The sequence below is a fragment of the Trichechus manatus genome, unplaced genomic scaffold, assembly GCF_000243295.1.
Source record: "Trichechus manatus latirostris isolate Lorelei unplaced genomic scaffold, TriManLat1.0 scaffold00155, whole genome shotgun sequence".
Lineage (NCBI taxonomy): Eukaryota > Metazoa > Chordata > Mammalia > Sirenia > Trichechidae > Trichechus > Trichechus manatus.
Genome location: NW_004444091.1, coordinates 6,244,218 through 6,260,963, shown reverse-complemented (window position 1 = coordinate 6,260,963; position 16,746 = coordinate 6,244,218).

The following is a 16,746-nucleotide window of genomic DNA, read 5'->3' as shown; positions in this document are numbered from 1 at the left end:
TCTCAGCAGCCATAGCTCAACCACTTTATCCACCAGGGCTCCGGATATTAGACCCTTCTCTGTTGTATAGTTCCCAAAATTTTCTCCCATTCTGTAGGTTGCCTCTTCACTTTGTTGACAAAGTCCTTATATGAACAGAAGTCTTTATTTCCGATGTAATCTCATTTATCTATTGTGTCTTTTCTTGCCTGTGCATATGGTGTCATGTCTAAGAATCCATTCTCTCAGAGCCTTTGCTGAACCATGTGAGCTCTCTGCACCTGAGCCTTGGCTCCCTCAAGCCCAGGCAGGGAAACCTGCTTGGACTAGAGTCCACCTTGCCTTGGATTGAAGGGAAAGGGGGTCTGTAACTCACTATCTCCCTAGACCATTCCATTCCTTCCTATGTGGACAGATACTGCCTCAGCAAACATGTCCAGCTTGACCCAGCTGGTGGTGAGGATATGGGGGAATTGGAACCTTCCTCCATTACTGGTTGGATTGCAAAATAGTACAGCCACTCTGGAAAACAGTTTTTCCTCAAAAAACTGAAACTATAACTACCACATCACCCAGCAATCTCACCCCAAGGTATCTGGAAACTTGAGGGAAGGAACCTGAACAGATATTTTTACACCAGTGTGAATAGCAGCACTACTCACAATAGCCAAAGGGAGAAAATAACCTAAATGTCCGTCAATGGATGAATATGTAAACAAAACATGGTACTTACATACAATGGAATACCATGCAGCCAGAAAGAGAAGTGAAGTCCTGATATATGCTACAAAATGGGTGAAACTTGAAGACATTGTGCTGAGTGAAATAAGTCAATCACAAAAGAATAAATCATATAATATCACTTATATAAAATGACAAAAATAGGCAAGTCTGTAGAGACCAAAGGTTATTGGTGGCTACCAGGAGTGGAAGGAAGGGGCAGAAGGAGAGCCATTGTTTGGGAAGCAGTGAGTTTGTTTGTAATGACGGGAGATTTGGCAAATTAAGGGTAAGAGTTGCACAACCTGTTAATGTAATTGATATCACTAAGTTGTACATCTAAAAAATATTGAATTAACAAACATTGTATAATGGACATTTAAAAAAAAGAAAAAAAGAGCAACTGCTAATACTTCTCATATATGACCAGCCTCACAGGATTTGTTGTCTTGTTTTAGAGGTTTAGGGTCAAGATCTCATTGGATATCTCATTCTCTTTTCCAGTGCTTCTATTCTACCTCCTAGTTTGTTGCATAATGAAAAAGCTTGCAAAAGGTCATCCAAGGTATAACAATAAGTTTTCATCCACCTGGATAGCAGAGGAAGAAGGAGAGTAAGAAATCCGAAGAGGAAATGCCGCCACCATGAACATCTGCATTTTGTTCCATTTACTGAATGTTTTGATCTAAGATTCTATAGAATAATCCTGATCAAACGGTGGAAAAAAACTGAAAAGAATTTCAAATTCTCAGTGGAATTCAGAATTTATGGAACTATTGAAGGTAGACGGACACCAAGAAAAAGTCTTTAAACCTTAAACTTCAAACCAAGACTTCCCTGGGAAGTCTTCTTTGAACCAAACAACAGTTTAACTTAATTAGTAAAGTATATTTGCCTGGAGCATTGAGCTCTTTCAAAGATTTATCTATGCGGGATCAAATTGACAACCGTGTCGTGTCCGGAAGGTTAGATGAGAAGCTTAGGGGGCAGTGAGTTTATGTGGTGGTTGAATAAATTGGAATAAGTTGGAAAAGGAGAGTGAGAAGGATTACACAACTTGATGAATGTAAACAATGTCACTGAATTGTACGTGTAGAATTTGTTGAAATAATACATCCTTTGTTGTATATATTTTCATCAAAATTAATAAATGAATAAATAAAATTTTAAAAAGCAGGAAAAAAAAAAGATACAGTTTTGTTTTCTCTTGTATGATAAGCAATGTGCAGACAACCTACCAAGGGCTAAATCACAAGGCCAAAGTCTCTAAAATTCTACTGGCTTTTTGTTCTAGTTGGCTAATGCCTACTCTTTGGACAAAAAGAAGGAGGAAATGATGGAGAGAAAGGGGTGATGCCTATAGGAAGAAAGCAATAATGTCCCAATTAACCCTAGTCAGCTTACTTTTGTTAACATTTCATGCAACACCTAGAAGAGTACTTGCACATAGAAAGGACTCAAAAATATTTCTTTAAGGGATAGATCTCTCTCACATGGCTACGCTCAGACATTCACAGGATGAGAAATGTGTTTTTTTTTTTCTCTTAGGCTGGTCCTATTGATGAACAAGATCAAGGTCCTGTTGGTAAAAAGGAAGGATGAACAACAGGTAAATAGCAGTGTCTGCCAGAGTCCATGGCTCTTCCTAAAGGTTGTAATAAGACCAAAACAAACAAACAAAAAAATTCTTGCCATCAAGTCAACTCTCGATTCATGGACACCCCACGTGTTACAGAGTAGAACTGTTTCATGGGGCTTTCTTGGCTGTAATCTTTATGGAAGCAGATACCAGCCCTTTCTTCCACAGCACCTCTGAGTGGGTTTAAACTGCCAAACTTTAGGTTAGTACTGGAGTGCAAACAGTTTGTGCCATTACAAAAAGTAGAAACTGAGAAATATCTATTGTGGAAAGCACTGTGGACACTAACTCAGTCTCTTCATCCGGGTGGAATGGAAAGTCATTATCATCCAGGAAACATCATCAAGGTCTCTTATTCAATGCCAAACTGCCTTTCTTTTTTTAAGGATAACAAATGACTATGGGTGATATTAATATGACTTCAAACTTCCTAAGGAAACATGGTAAAAATCTCAGAGTGTAAATTTTTTCCAAGTTTGTAACCAGATATGTGAATGGAAAATATCAAGTAAAATTTGATTATAACAAATGACAATGATATCTACACTATAATTGGAAATAGTGGTAAAAAGGGAAATATCTCATATCTAAACATTATGGTATGAAAGATTATTTGGAAATGAAAGACTACTCAAACTCAAAATCTCAATAATGAAAGAAAAGTAAATCATACCTTAAGATAGTATAGATCATAGTCTAAAATACCGCCATAATTAATGAAAAACATTTTATCATAATTCATGGTCCAACAAGCACTTCACATATGTTATGCATCTCAGTGTATCTGATCTTTCCAGCCACTTACATGAGAAGAGCTGTTATCAGCCCTGTTTTGCAGATGGTAGAAACTGAGGGGACAGGACAACTTACCAAGGTCACAGATACTCAAATGTCATCCATCATCACCAGGATTTAGAAATGGACAAGGCATAATATGATGGGAAAAGTGCAGATGTTTTCCAGTATCAACCCAATATTGAAATTCCATTTATTTAGTCCCATCATATGATCGTACCCTGAGAATAAGATGCTTTCTTTTCACTTCAAACTGACCTCGAATTTTCCTGACCTTTGTGATATAGCATTGTTTTGGCCTTGGCCTTGGCCTTGCCTGAACTGGCTGCCTGGATAACTTGGCTTGGATGGCTCTCAAGGTCAGCTCATCAAGGCTCCCTTCATCAGCTGCCAGTCCTCCCATCTCTTGGGTTTGAGCATGACCAGTAAGGAGAAATCCAGGACATCACATAGTTTCCTGATTTTAAATTCTGTGTCCTTTTTACAACATTCTTCTCCTGGCCCTACAGTATAATCTTCCAGCCATCCTGTTTGTGCTATTGTTTACAAGATTAATGAAGACTTTCATTCCTAAGTCACATGGCCTCAAATCTTATGCAAATTTCACCAATTTTAAATTGGTAGCTGAAATGATTATTCAATTAATTAATTGATTCATCCAAAATTTATTAAAAACCTATTCTACTCCAGGCACTTGGCCAAATTCTGAGATCACAAAGATTAGTAACATCGATCCCATAGCTTTGAGGAATTTTATACTCAAACCATACGGAGATTGCACTGTTTTTGTTTTCTGGAATCTTTCTGGAAGTTGTTAGTATTTCTACTTTGCTGACAGCTCTGATTTTCTCAGCCTGCCAGTTGACTATGTAATGCTCCTGTCTGAGTATTAGGTAGATCCTGCAAAACACTGAACAAGTGATATGTAACTTGGGGAACCAGAAAGTAGACAAGACACAGGGCATTCTCCAGAGTAGAGCCACCTAATGTGCCATTCCAGAAGAACAGTTTCTTGAAAGTGCTATTGGAAGTCTGTGGTAGAGGCATCATATTAAAGTCTATAATCATAAGTTAAAGTTTTCCACTCTTTTTTATTGTCCTTAAAAAATAAATGAAGTTTGAAGTAAGGCCTCACATAATACCAGTCATTTCTAACTGTGATGCATTGAGCAGAATTGTTTGAAACTAATAAATCGGCTTACTTTTAGTTGCCTGGATAATAAGACATCTAGAAGGAGGGGCTATATTGGCAGTATGGGGTGGGAGGATCTTATTTAGAGAGTTTGCAATAAAGTTCAGCTTCCCCATAACCAAGGCCTTCTCTCTTGTGATGAAGGAAATACCATTTGCCACAAGTCCCAAAGTTCACAAGTAGGGGGGCAGTAGGCTTTTCCAGAAAAATCCTATAACTAGGTGAAACCCTAAATGCAGATTTCCTGGGGCCAAGCATCTCCTTTTTACCACCATTGTCAAAACTGTTTATTCAAGCTTGCGCTATAGAAAGAAAGACTGTGGGAAGGGGTCAGCTAGATGCTGTTTTATTCAGGAAGCACTGCTGGTCACCTCAAATTGGTCTGTTTTTCCCTCCAGGAAGCTACCGTATTTTCTGTTCCTCTACTTTGCTAGCATGTATCTCATTGTATTGTAATTACAAGTTTGCTCATTGGCATCCTCCTTACTTGGTAAATTCTACAAGGGCAGGAATTATGGTTAAGAAACTATTGACTTCCAAGTGCCTGACACAGTGTTTTCATACGGAAAATGTTCCATTAAGCTTCAATCAATTTTAAAGGGAACACGCTGTGTAGCACAACTGCCTCTTGCCAGCTGGGCAATCTTGGGTTAGTTTAACCTTTTAGTGAATTAGGATCCTTATCTACAAAATAAGTACAATAATGGTGAACGTCTCCTGGTATTGCTGGTTGAATAAATTAGTGAAACAAGAAGATTTAGAGAAAACATAGCCAGCGCTCAGTTCATGCTAATGAAGGTGAGGAAGGCTTAAGATAAAATTAACCTAGAAATAAGGGAATCAGAGCAAGAAGGAGCCACAATAGATTAACAATCTGAAGCTTGGACTACCTGGGGATCTCCAGTTCTATTAACTAATACATTTCTTTGTTCTAAGTCAATTTGAGTTGGGTTTTCTAGTGACTGAATGAAATGTGTTGATTCGTTTAGTAGTCAAATTGTTAATATTTAAATCTTATGGTTATGAAATGAAACTTCCTGTAACTTTAATTTGCACTTCTGATATATTGATGAGAATGAGTAGATTGTCCTTTGTCACTCACTCATTTTTGTTCTGTCTCTGTTGTATTTGTTTTGTTCCATGACATATATGCATGTACTCTGGTTTGTAATACTGTTCCATTATATAGGTTATAAAGTGCTTCTTAAATTTCACCCTCACAGGAATTTATAAAGATATTCTATATATTCTTTTAAGTGGTTTAAAGCTTTTTTTTTTTTTTCCAAATATATTAGCACATCTGGAACTTATTTTGAAGTATGGTCTCATTGCTGTTATTTTATTGTTTTCAGTATGAAAACCAATTGTTCTAAAACCATTTAATAAATGGATCCTCTCTTTCCAAGATGTGTAATGTCTTTGCTGTTGTATACCAAGGAACCATTCATTCTTGTGTCTATTTCTGTTCTAATGATTTATTTGCCTAATCTCACACCAGTCTCATATTGTCTTAATTAAGATAGCTTATAAAATTAACTCATTTAATATAGCTTATAAATAAGTCTTTGTATTTGGTAATTCAAACCACCTCACTTGTTCTCTTCTAGATTTTCATTGGTTCTTCTTGAGTCAATGCATTTTGAGTCAAAGTACAAATTTTTGACTTAATATACAGATTAATTATGGGAAATTAACATCTTTATATTACTGAGACTTCCTGTTTGCTATATATCTTTTCATTTGTTCTATGTCCTTCTACCGTGATTTATGACTTTTTCCATGTAGTTTTATGTATCTTTAAATAATATATTACATTGTTTTATAAGTTAAACTTTAAACAAGTGCCATAGGTGTCATACTGAACGTTCCTTTTTAAAATACAAATTATGTTCTCATTTTTTTAATCCATGTTAATAAATCTAACTCTCTTTGAAACATTTTAACTTTTATACCAATACTCCTCAATTTACTTTTCTATAGTTTCTGGTCCTTGGACTGTTTTCCAAAGTTTCCCAAATATAAACAATGCCACAATGACATTCTTGTACATGTCTCTTTATTCCAATAAACCTATAATTCTTGAGATTAAAATTATATTAATATTAACCAGATGTGGACTACTTGTTTGTAGAGTACATGCATTTTCATATTTATTACACATTTTTAAGTCGGGCTCAACCACTTATGTTTCCAAAAGCCATTGAGTGCGTGTTCTTAGTTTTTCTTATCTAGGCCAAAATTTAGTATTTTCAGGTATTTGAATTTTGGATAAGAGAAAGACAGAAGGAAGAAAAGTAAAGATGGAAGAAAGAAGCAAACGAATGTCCTTGTGGATCAGAAGAAGTGACGTAAAAAGGCCTTTACAGCCTTTAAGTATTTGAAGGAGTTTTAGCTGCATTGTAAGCAAAACCTGGTGGAGCAATGGTTAAGTGCTAGGCTATTAACCAAAAGGTCGATGGTTTGAACCCACCAGCTGCTCCATGAGAGAAAAGACCTGGAGATCTGTTCCTGTAAAGATTTACAACCTAGGAAACCTACCGGCAGTTCTACTCTGTCAGATAAGGTCACTATGAGTCAGAATCAACTCAATTACATATAACATAATAATTTGAAGTGATAGCTCCATCTGATGATATAATTATATTGGCAATATCATTCCCATAAGTACTGGAGAAATGGAGCATCCTTTTGTATCTTTATGGCCTTTATATGAATAGCTTACTCATATATTCCCTATTTCCTCACAGTCAAAAAGATACTCCCCTATCTATTCTTCTATGACAGTGGCAAGGATGGCTCTGGAACAAGATGACTGCATTAATTGCTCTGATTAAGTTTGTTTTAACCCTGTGATCTTGGGTGATTTATTTAATTTCTTACTTCAGTTTCCTCCAATGAACAATGGAGATAATACTGGTACCTACCTGGGTGGCGCAGACAGTTAATTGCTCCACTACTAACCAAAGGTAGGTGTCTTAGGCTGGGTTCTCTAGAGAAGCAAAACCAGTAAAGTGTGTAAATACATACATAGAGAGAGATTATATCGAGAAACAGCTCACGTGATTGTAGAAGCTAGAACGTCCCAAGTCGGTAGATCAGGGTAGAGGCCTCTCCCAAGTCACACAGCTGCAGAAGCTGGCAAGCCCAAGATCGGCAGGTCAGAGAGCAGGGCTTCTGCTCACAGGCTGTGCAGATCGACGAACCCCAGGTTCAGCAGATAGGCTGACAGCTCAAGTCCCAAGAATGGGAGATGAGACGACAGGAGCGGCTGCGGATCCAGAGAGAGCAAAAAGCCAGAATGTCTGCTTATATACAGATGTGGACCACACCTCCAAGGAGACTCCCTTTCATCTGATTGGCTACTCACAGTATATTCAATCATGGGAGTGATCACATTAAAACACTGAGAATCATGGCCCAGCCAAGCTGACACACAAGCTTAACCATCACAGTAGGCAATTCAAATCCACCCAGAAGTGCCCCAGACGACAGGCCTAGTGATCTGTTTCTGAAAGGTCCCAGCTTTGCAAACCCTGTGGAGTGTGTGTACTCTGCACACATGGGGTCAACATGAGTTAGAATCGACTCGATGACAACAACAACAGCAAATGATACTAGGTAGCCTCTGATATGCTTATTTGCTATCTGTATATCTTCTTTGAAGTATTTGCTCAGATCTTTTGCCCATTTAAAAAAAAATGTTTAAAACAATTTTGTTGACATATATAATTCACAAACCATGCAATTCACCCTTTAAAATTTTGTAGTTCATTAGTTTTCAGTATATTCACAGATAAGTGCAACCATCACCAAAGTCAATTTTACAATGAATAGAAACCCTGGACTCTTTTACTATTACTCTCTCCCCTCCCCTAGCCCTCATTATCTCCCCTCTCCCAGTCCTACCAGTAACAAGTTGACCCCATGTGTCTCAGAGTAGAACTGTGTTCCATTGGGTTTTCTTTTTTTCTTTCTTTTTCATTTTGTTGTTTTTGTTGTTGAGAATATACACAGCAAAACATATACCAGTTCAAAAGTTTCTACACGTGCAATTCAGTGACATTGATTACATTCTTCGAGTTGTACAACCATTCTCACCTTCCTTTTCTGAATTGTTCCTCCCATTAACATAAAATCACTGCCCACCATTAAGTACGATCTTAAAGGTAATTTTAAAATAGATATCCTTTATTAAGTTAAGGAACTTCTTTCTTATTCCTAGTTTGCTTAGATTTTTTTTTAAATGAATGAATGTAGAATTTTGTTAAATGATTTTTCTCCATTTATTGAGATGATCATATGCTTTTTCTTATTTAATCTATTAATATGGTAAGAATTTGATTTTCAGTTATTTGCTTCTTATTGAGTGATTTTTTATATTTTATGTCTTTCAAAGTATTGATTCATTTCATCTAAATTGTTTAATTCATGGCTATATAGTTATTTGAGTATTACCGTATTGTCTTTTTACTGTTTGTTGGTTCAGTACTAATGTCTGCTTTCATTACTGATATTGGTAATTTGTGACCTCTCTTTTTCTTGCTAAGCTTAGATAGATGTTTATCAATTTTTATTTTGATTTATTGATTTTTTCTAATGTTTTTCTGTATTTAGTTTTATTTATTTTGCTCTAATATTTATTATATTCCTCTTTCTACTTGCATCTAGAGCATTTTGTTTATCCCAAAAGGAAATTCATCAAGGAATCACTCTCTATCCCCTGGAAAATGCTAATCTACTTTTTCTCTCATTGAATTTGCCTATTCTACTTTTGATATAAATGACATCATACAACATATGTCCTTGTCTGTGCGGCTTCTTTCACTTAACATAATGTTTTAACATTCATTCATATTGCAGCATGTATTAGTACTTCATTCTTTTATATGGCTGAATAATATTTCATTGTATGGATGTATCACATTTTATTTGCCCTTTCATCATTTGAGGTACATGTGGGTAGTTTCCACTTTTTGGTTATTATGAATAATGCTGCTATGAATGTTCTTGTAAAAATTTTTATGAGAACATACGTTTTCAGTTCTTTTAGGGATATATCTATGAGTGAAATTGTTGGGCCATATGGTAACTTTATGTTTCACTTTTTGAGCTACTCCAAAACTTTTAAAAAATGGCTGTACAGTTTTACATTCCCACCCACATGTTGAGAGTTCCAATTTTTCCATATCCTAGCCAAAATGTTTTATTATCCATCCTTTTGATTATAGCCATCCTAATGGGTGTGAAGTGGCATCTGATTGTGGTTTTAGTTTGCATGTCCCTGATTTTTTCATGTTATTATTATCCATTTACATATTTTCTTTGGAGCCATGTCTATTGCAATTATTTGCCCATTTTTTAATTGGGTTATTTTGTCTTTTTATTATTGACTAGTAAGCATTCTAATTCTGAATACAAGTCTCTTATCAGCTATGATTTGAAAATTCTTTTTTTTTCAAATCTGTGTATTGTGTTTTCACTTTGATAGTGGCCCTTGATATGCAAAAGTTTTTTTTTTTGTAATGAAGTCTGATTTATCTGTTTTTTTGTTTTGTTGTTCTTTTGGTGTTATGTGAAGATTTACATTTATGCTTTTCTAAGAGTTAAATTTTTAGCTCTTACATTTAGATATTTGATCAGTTATGACAATTGATATTAGATATTTTATCTATTTTGAGTTAATTTTTGTATGTGAGGTAGTGTACAATCTTCATTCTTTTGCATGTTTTTGCAATTGTGCTAGTCTAATTTGTTGAAAAGATTTTTCTTCTCTTAATTAACTTTCTTGGCAACCTGGACAAAAATCACTTAACCATAAATATAAGAGTTTATTTATAGACTCTCAATTTTATTTTATTGACCTATGTATTTATTCTTATGCCCATATCACACTGTCTTGATTACTGTAGTTTCCTAGTAAGTTTTGAAATCGGAAAGTGTGAATTGTTCAACTTTGTTCTTTTTTCAAGATCACTGTGGCTATTTGGTGTCGTTTTCACTTCCATGTAAATTTTTTGTTCAGTTTTCATTGTTGATTACCATGTTTGCTGAGGGTTTTTCATAGATGCCATTTATCAGGATGAGGAAATTCCTTTCTTTTCTAGGCGTTGATTGTTTTTATCATGCAAGGTTGTGGGTTTTGTCAAATGCTTTTTCTACATCTATTGAGATGATCTTTTTTTTTAATTATTATATTAGTATGGTGTATGATATTGATTTTCATACATTGAACTAAACTTTCATTTCGGGAAAAAATAATCCCACTTGGTCATTTGTATACCCTTTTAATGTTGCTGTTATTGTGTGCTGTCTAGTCAATTCTGACTCATAGCAACCCTATAGGATAGAGTAGAACTGCCTCAAAGAGTTTCCAGCGAGCAGCTTCTGTATTTGAACTGCTGACCTTTTGATTAGTAACCTGAGCTCTTATCCACTTTGCCTACAGGGCACCATCCTTATTATTATATTATTATCCTTATAATATGCTTCTTAATTCAGTTTGCTAGTATATTGTTGAGGTATTTTGCATCTACATTTATTAAGGATATTGGTCTCTAGTTTTCTTTTCTTTTGATGTCTTTGTCTGTCTTTGGTTTCAGGTTAACAGTGACCTCAAAGAATGAGATAGGAAGCATTCCTTTATTTTCTCTTTTTTGAAGAGCTTGTGAAGGGCTGATGTTAATTCTTCTTTAATTTATTGTTAGAATTCACCAGTGAAGCTATCAGGTCCTGGACTCTTCTTTGTTGGAGATATTTTGATTGCCACTCTATACAGATGTTATAGGTCAGTCTAATTAAGGGTTTATTACTTTTGTTAATTTTTTCACAGAAGCAACTTTTGGTTTCATTGATTTTTTTCTTTGCTTTTCTTTTTTTCCAACTATCTATTTTGTTTTTCACTTCTTTATTTTTAACTATTTTCTTTCTTCTGCTTGCTTTGGGTTAGTTTGCTCTTTTTTTTTTTTTTTTGATTTTCCTAAAGTGGAAGTTAGGCAGTTGATTTGAGATTGTTCTTCTTTCTTAATGTAGGTATTTACAACTACACATCTCCCTCTGAGCACTGCTTTTGCTGCTTACCAAAATTTTGCTAAGTTATATTTTCATTTTCTTTCATCTCAAAGTATTTTTGAAATTCCCCTTTGGTTTCTTCTTTGAGCCATTGGTTATTTAGGATATTGTTGCCTTATTTCCAAAGATTTTTTTAATATATCAAATTTACTTCTGTTATTGATTTCTAATTTCATTCCACTGTGGTCAGAGACTATATACCTACTGTGATGGTTAAGGTTGTGTGTCAACTTGGCTGGGCCACGATTCTCAGTGGTTTGGCAGTTATGAGATGATGTAGTTTGGCCATTGTGTAGTGATGTATTTTGGCAGTTATGTAATGGTGTAGTAATCCTCCATGATATAATCTGATGTGATCAGCCAATCAGCTGTAAGCAGAGTTTCCTTGGTGGTGTGGCCATCATTTAATATATATATGGATGTTCTGGCAAAGCTCGCTTGCTTATTCTGGATCCTGCATCTGGATCATCACCATCTGACCTCTGGTTATTAGGACTTGAGCCAGCTGTCTGCGGTCTTACCTACAGATCTTGGATTTGTCAGCCTCCACAGCCTGTGAGCCAGTGGCATGCCATCTGACCTGCTGATCTTGGGTTCATTAGCCCCTGCAGCTACATAGCTATATGAGTCAGGAGTAATCTCCAGTCTGACACCTGATCCACAAATTTGGGACTTTCCAGCCTCGGCAACTGTGTGAGAAATTTCCTTGAGCTAAATCTCTCTCTCTCTCTCTCTCTCTCTATATATATATATATATATATGGATATGTTTCACTGGTCTTGCTTCTGTAGAGAACCCAATCTAAGACACCTACTCCTCACTTACTATCTCATTATCCAACATTTCCCATTCAAGACAATATTAAAAAATCTATTGTCTGACTATTTTGTGCATTAACATCATACATCTGGCAGTAAAAATGCAGAGGTGTGAATCGAGAACAAAACTGGCTGTGATGGGTAAGGTTATGTGTCCACTTGGCTGGATCTTGATTCTCAGTGGTGTGGCAGTTATGTAATGCTGTAGTTTGGCCTCTATGTAATGATCTAATTTGGCAGTTATGCAAGGACGTAGTCATCCTCCATTTTGTGATCTGATGTAGTACTCCTTCATTTTTGCATAACACTGATTTTCGCATAATGACCAGGTCTTTGAAACCTAATCATGTTAATAAGTGAGGAGTGGGTGTACTTTGTATGATTTCAATCTTTTTAAATTCGTGGAAATTGGTACCTAAAAACAACAACAGCATACATATTGTTCAGTGACAGTGGTTAAATTTTTCACAATGTATCAGCCTTCTTAAGATTTCCATTCTAGTTATTCTGTTTCTATTAATCTAGCTTTCTTGTTTCCATTTACTTCTCAGCTTTGGACTAGGGTAAATGTTTACTGTATGGTTTCATTTAGATCGATATTTAGAGGCCCACAATACTCACAGGTGATATTTATTTTATGAGCCAATCTGTCATTTGGCTGAAGTATGACCTCTAGTAGTGGTTTGAATTCCAAGTTTAAAGGATATCCCAGAGCAATAGTTTCTGGGGTTCCTCTAGTCTCTAGCAGTCCAGTAAGTCTAGCCCTTTTTGTTGGAATTTGTGTTTTGTTCTACATTTTTCTCCCATTCTATCAAAGACCACCTATTGTATCCCTGGTTGTGGTAGCTGGGCACCATCTAGTTCTGTTTTCAAGGTAGATGAGACCATGGTTCATGTTGACTTTTAGTCCTATAGACTAGTTTCTTCTTTGAGTCTTTGTTTCCTTCTTTCTCTTTTGCTCTGGATGACTAAAGACCAATAGTTGTATCTTGGATGGCTGTTCTCAGACTTTTAAGACTCCAGACACTACTCACCAAACTAGGATGTAGAACATTATCTTTATGAAATATATTGTGCCAACTTACCTGGTTATCCCACGAGACTATGATCCTAAGCCCTCAAACCCAGTAAACCAATCCTGCAATGTGTTTGGTTATGTTTAAGAAGTATCCATAACTGTGCCCCCTATGAGCTTTATTGTGTATATTAATATATATGCAGCAAATGTAAACATAGAATCAACTCATTGGCAGTGGGTTTGGTTAGTCTCTGGATGGGGAGGATAGTGAGCACATCTTCCTTTCCCTGGGTGGGGTAATGTCTGCCTGTCAGTGGTTGGGGGTGTATGGAGCGCTACCACTGGTTGCCGAGATGTGTGTGGGGAAGAGGGCTCTGACAGTCTGCAGGCATACCTAGCAGTGGGTGTGCTGCTGATCAGGCTCCCAGCATGAGGTAGGGGTGGGAGGTGTTGCCAATCTATGGTCATGGGTCATGGAGTGCACAGGACAGGGAAGCCACCAGTCTGCTGGCCAGCGTGGGGAGTAGGGGGGTATGATGAGTGCTCCTAACTTTCGCTAAGTGAGGAGCACACTCACCCGACTCTGGTCATGGGTGTGGTGGTGCTCCTGCTTAGCAGCACCAGGTGGTCAGGGCTTTGGTTGGTTAGATGAGATAGGGGGAACTCCATGGAGGCTGGCTTTGTGGGGAACCAAAAGGTGTCACTTTATGAAGTTACTATTCAGTGGCATTCCTGTCCAAATGGTCAGGCACCTCCACTGGTGAGTAGTCCCATCCCTTGTTCTTGGCTCCCTCCCTTCTCTCTAGTTGGCAGGATCACTGGGTTCTTGCCTGTCTTCTTGTACTTTCCCTTTTTTGATCTGGCTCGTGTCCTGCTCACCTTGTTTTGTTCCAGGTTTGTTTACCCATTATCTCAGTCTCCTTTTGTGAGTTCCACAGAGTTGCCTTCCTGTGCTCCTCACCTGGGAACATTGCTTGGCTTTGGTTCAAGATGGCCACTCTGGGCAAGTTCAGCTGGCAGGGCACTAACGATCTATAATTCTCCATGTTCACTGTTTTTGTAGTCTCTTTCCACTCCACACTCAGTCCAGTTCTGCTTGATGTTTGATGCTCAGGGTTCCAAAGTTGACATCTGTATCTGGTTCACTTGGTTTGAGTCTTTGTTGTAAGGGGGATGTTATGTGGCATCTGACTATGCTGCCATCTTGGATCATCTCCTCCTTCCATAATCTTTCTGCTCCTTTCTTTCTCTCTACTTATGGGATACCCATAATGCTCTTTTGGGTCATTTGATGGTATTCCACAAGTCTCTTGGATATGTTCACTTTTCTTTTTTTTTTTTTTTCTTTCCTTTCCTGAGACTTGATTATTTCAAATATTCTGTCTTCAAATTCACTGATTCTCTCTTCCACCTGTTTACATCCATTCTTGAGTCTCTGTAGTGAATTTTTAAATTTCAAATATTGTTCTTTTTATTTTTTTTATTGTAGTAATTAAATGAGGTTTACATTTCAAGTTAGTCTCCCATAAGGAATTTTTTTTTAACATACATTGTTATGAGACCCCAACCTCTCACCCCATTCTGTGACAGCACACTCCTCCCCTTCATCCCTGATTTCCCATGAACATTCAACCAGCTCCTAACTCTCTCTGCCTTCCCCTCTCACCTCTGGACAGAAGCTGCCCCTTTGGCCTCTTATATCTACTTGTCTAAGAGGCACATTCTTCACAAGTATCACTTTATGTCCCACAGTCCAGTCCAATCTCTGTTTGAAGAGTTGGCCTCGGAAATTGTTTTAGTTCTGGGGCAATGGAGAGACCAGGGGCCATGCTTTCTGGGGTGCCTCCAGTCTTAGTCAGACCATTAAGTCTGGTCTTCTTACTAGAATTTGAGTTTGGCATCCCATCATTCTACTGCTCCGTCAGTGACCCTCTGTTGTGTTCCCTGTCAGAACGTTCATTGGTAGTAGCCGGACACCATCTAGTTCTTCTGGTCTCAGGCTGATTAAATCTCTGGTTTATGTGGCCCATTCTGTCTCTTGGGCCAATACTTTCCTTGTGTCTTTGGTGTTCTTCGTTCTCCTTTACTTCAAGTGGTTGGGACCAATTGATGCATCTTAGATGGCCACTTGCAAGCTTTTAAGACCCCAAACGCCACTCACCAAAGGAAGATGCAGAACATTTTCTTAATAAGGTTTGTTTCGCCAATTGACATAGATGTCCCCTGAAAGTATGGTCCCCAGACCTCACATCCCTGCTACTCTGTCTCTCCAAGTATTTGATTGTACTGAGGAAACTTCTTAGCTTTGGTTTAGTCCAGTTGTGCTGGCTTCCCCTGTAGTGTGTGCAGTCCTTCTCTTCACCTAAGATCATTCTTATCTACTATCTAGTTAGTGAATAACCCTCACCCTCCCTCCCCACCCCCAAAACCATCAAAGAATGTTTTCTTCTGTGTTTTCTTGAGTTTCTTATAATAGTGGTCTTCTGCAGTATTTGTCCTTCTGTGCCTGACTAAATTCACTCAGCATAATAAATTCTAGCTTCCACCAAGTTATATGATGCTTCACAGCTTCATAATTGTTCTTTATAGTTGCATAATATTCCATCATGTGGCTATACCATAGTTTGTTTATCCATTCATCCATTGATGGGCACTTAGGTTGCTTCCATCTTTTGGCTATTGTGAACAGTGCTGCGATGAACATGGGTGTGCACGTATCTATTCATGTGATGGCTCTTGTTTCTCTAGGATATATTCCAAGGAACGGGATAGCTGGATTGTATGTACTTCTATTTCTAGCTTTTTAAGAAAGTGCCAAATCAATTTCCAAAGTGGTTCTACCTTTTTTACATTCCCACCAACAGTGTATAAGTGTTCCAGTCTCTTCACAACCTCTCCAGCATTTGTTATTTTGTGTTTTATGGATTAATGCTAGCCTCGTTGGGGTGAGATGATATCTCATTGTAGTTTTGATCTGCGTTTCTCTGATGGCTAATGATCGTGAGCATTTCTTCATGTGTCTGTTAGCTGCCTGAATATCTTCTTTCGTGAAGTGCCTATTCATATCCTTTCCCCATTTTTCAATTGGGTTATTTGTCTTTTTGCTGTTGAGGTTTTGGAGTATCTTGTAGATTTTAGAGATTAAACACTGATCGGATTTGTCATAGCCAAAAATTTTTTCCCAGTCTGTAGGTTGTCTTTTCACTCTTTTGGTGAAGTCTTTGGATGAGCATAAGTGTTTGATTTTTAGGAGCTCCCATTTATCTAGTCTTTCTTCTGGTGCTTGTGCATTGTTAGTTATGGTTTGTATTGTGTTTATGCCATGTATTAAGGCTCCCAGCATTGTCCTGATTTTTTCTTCCATGATCTTTATCGTTCTTGATTTTATATTTAAGTCTTTGATCCATTTTGAGTTAGTTCTTGTGCATGGTGTGAGGTATGGGTCTTGTTTCAGTTTTTTGCAGATGGATATCCAGTTATGCCAGCACCATTTGTTAAAGAGACTGTCTTTTCCCCA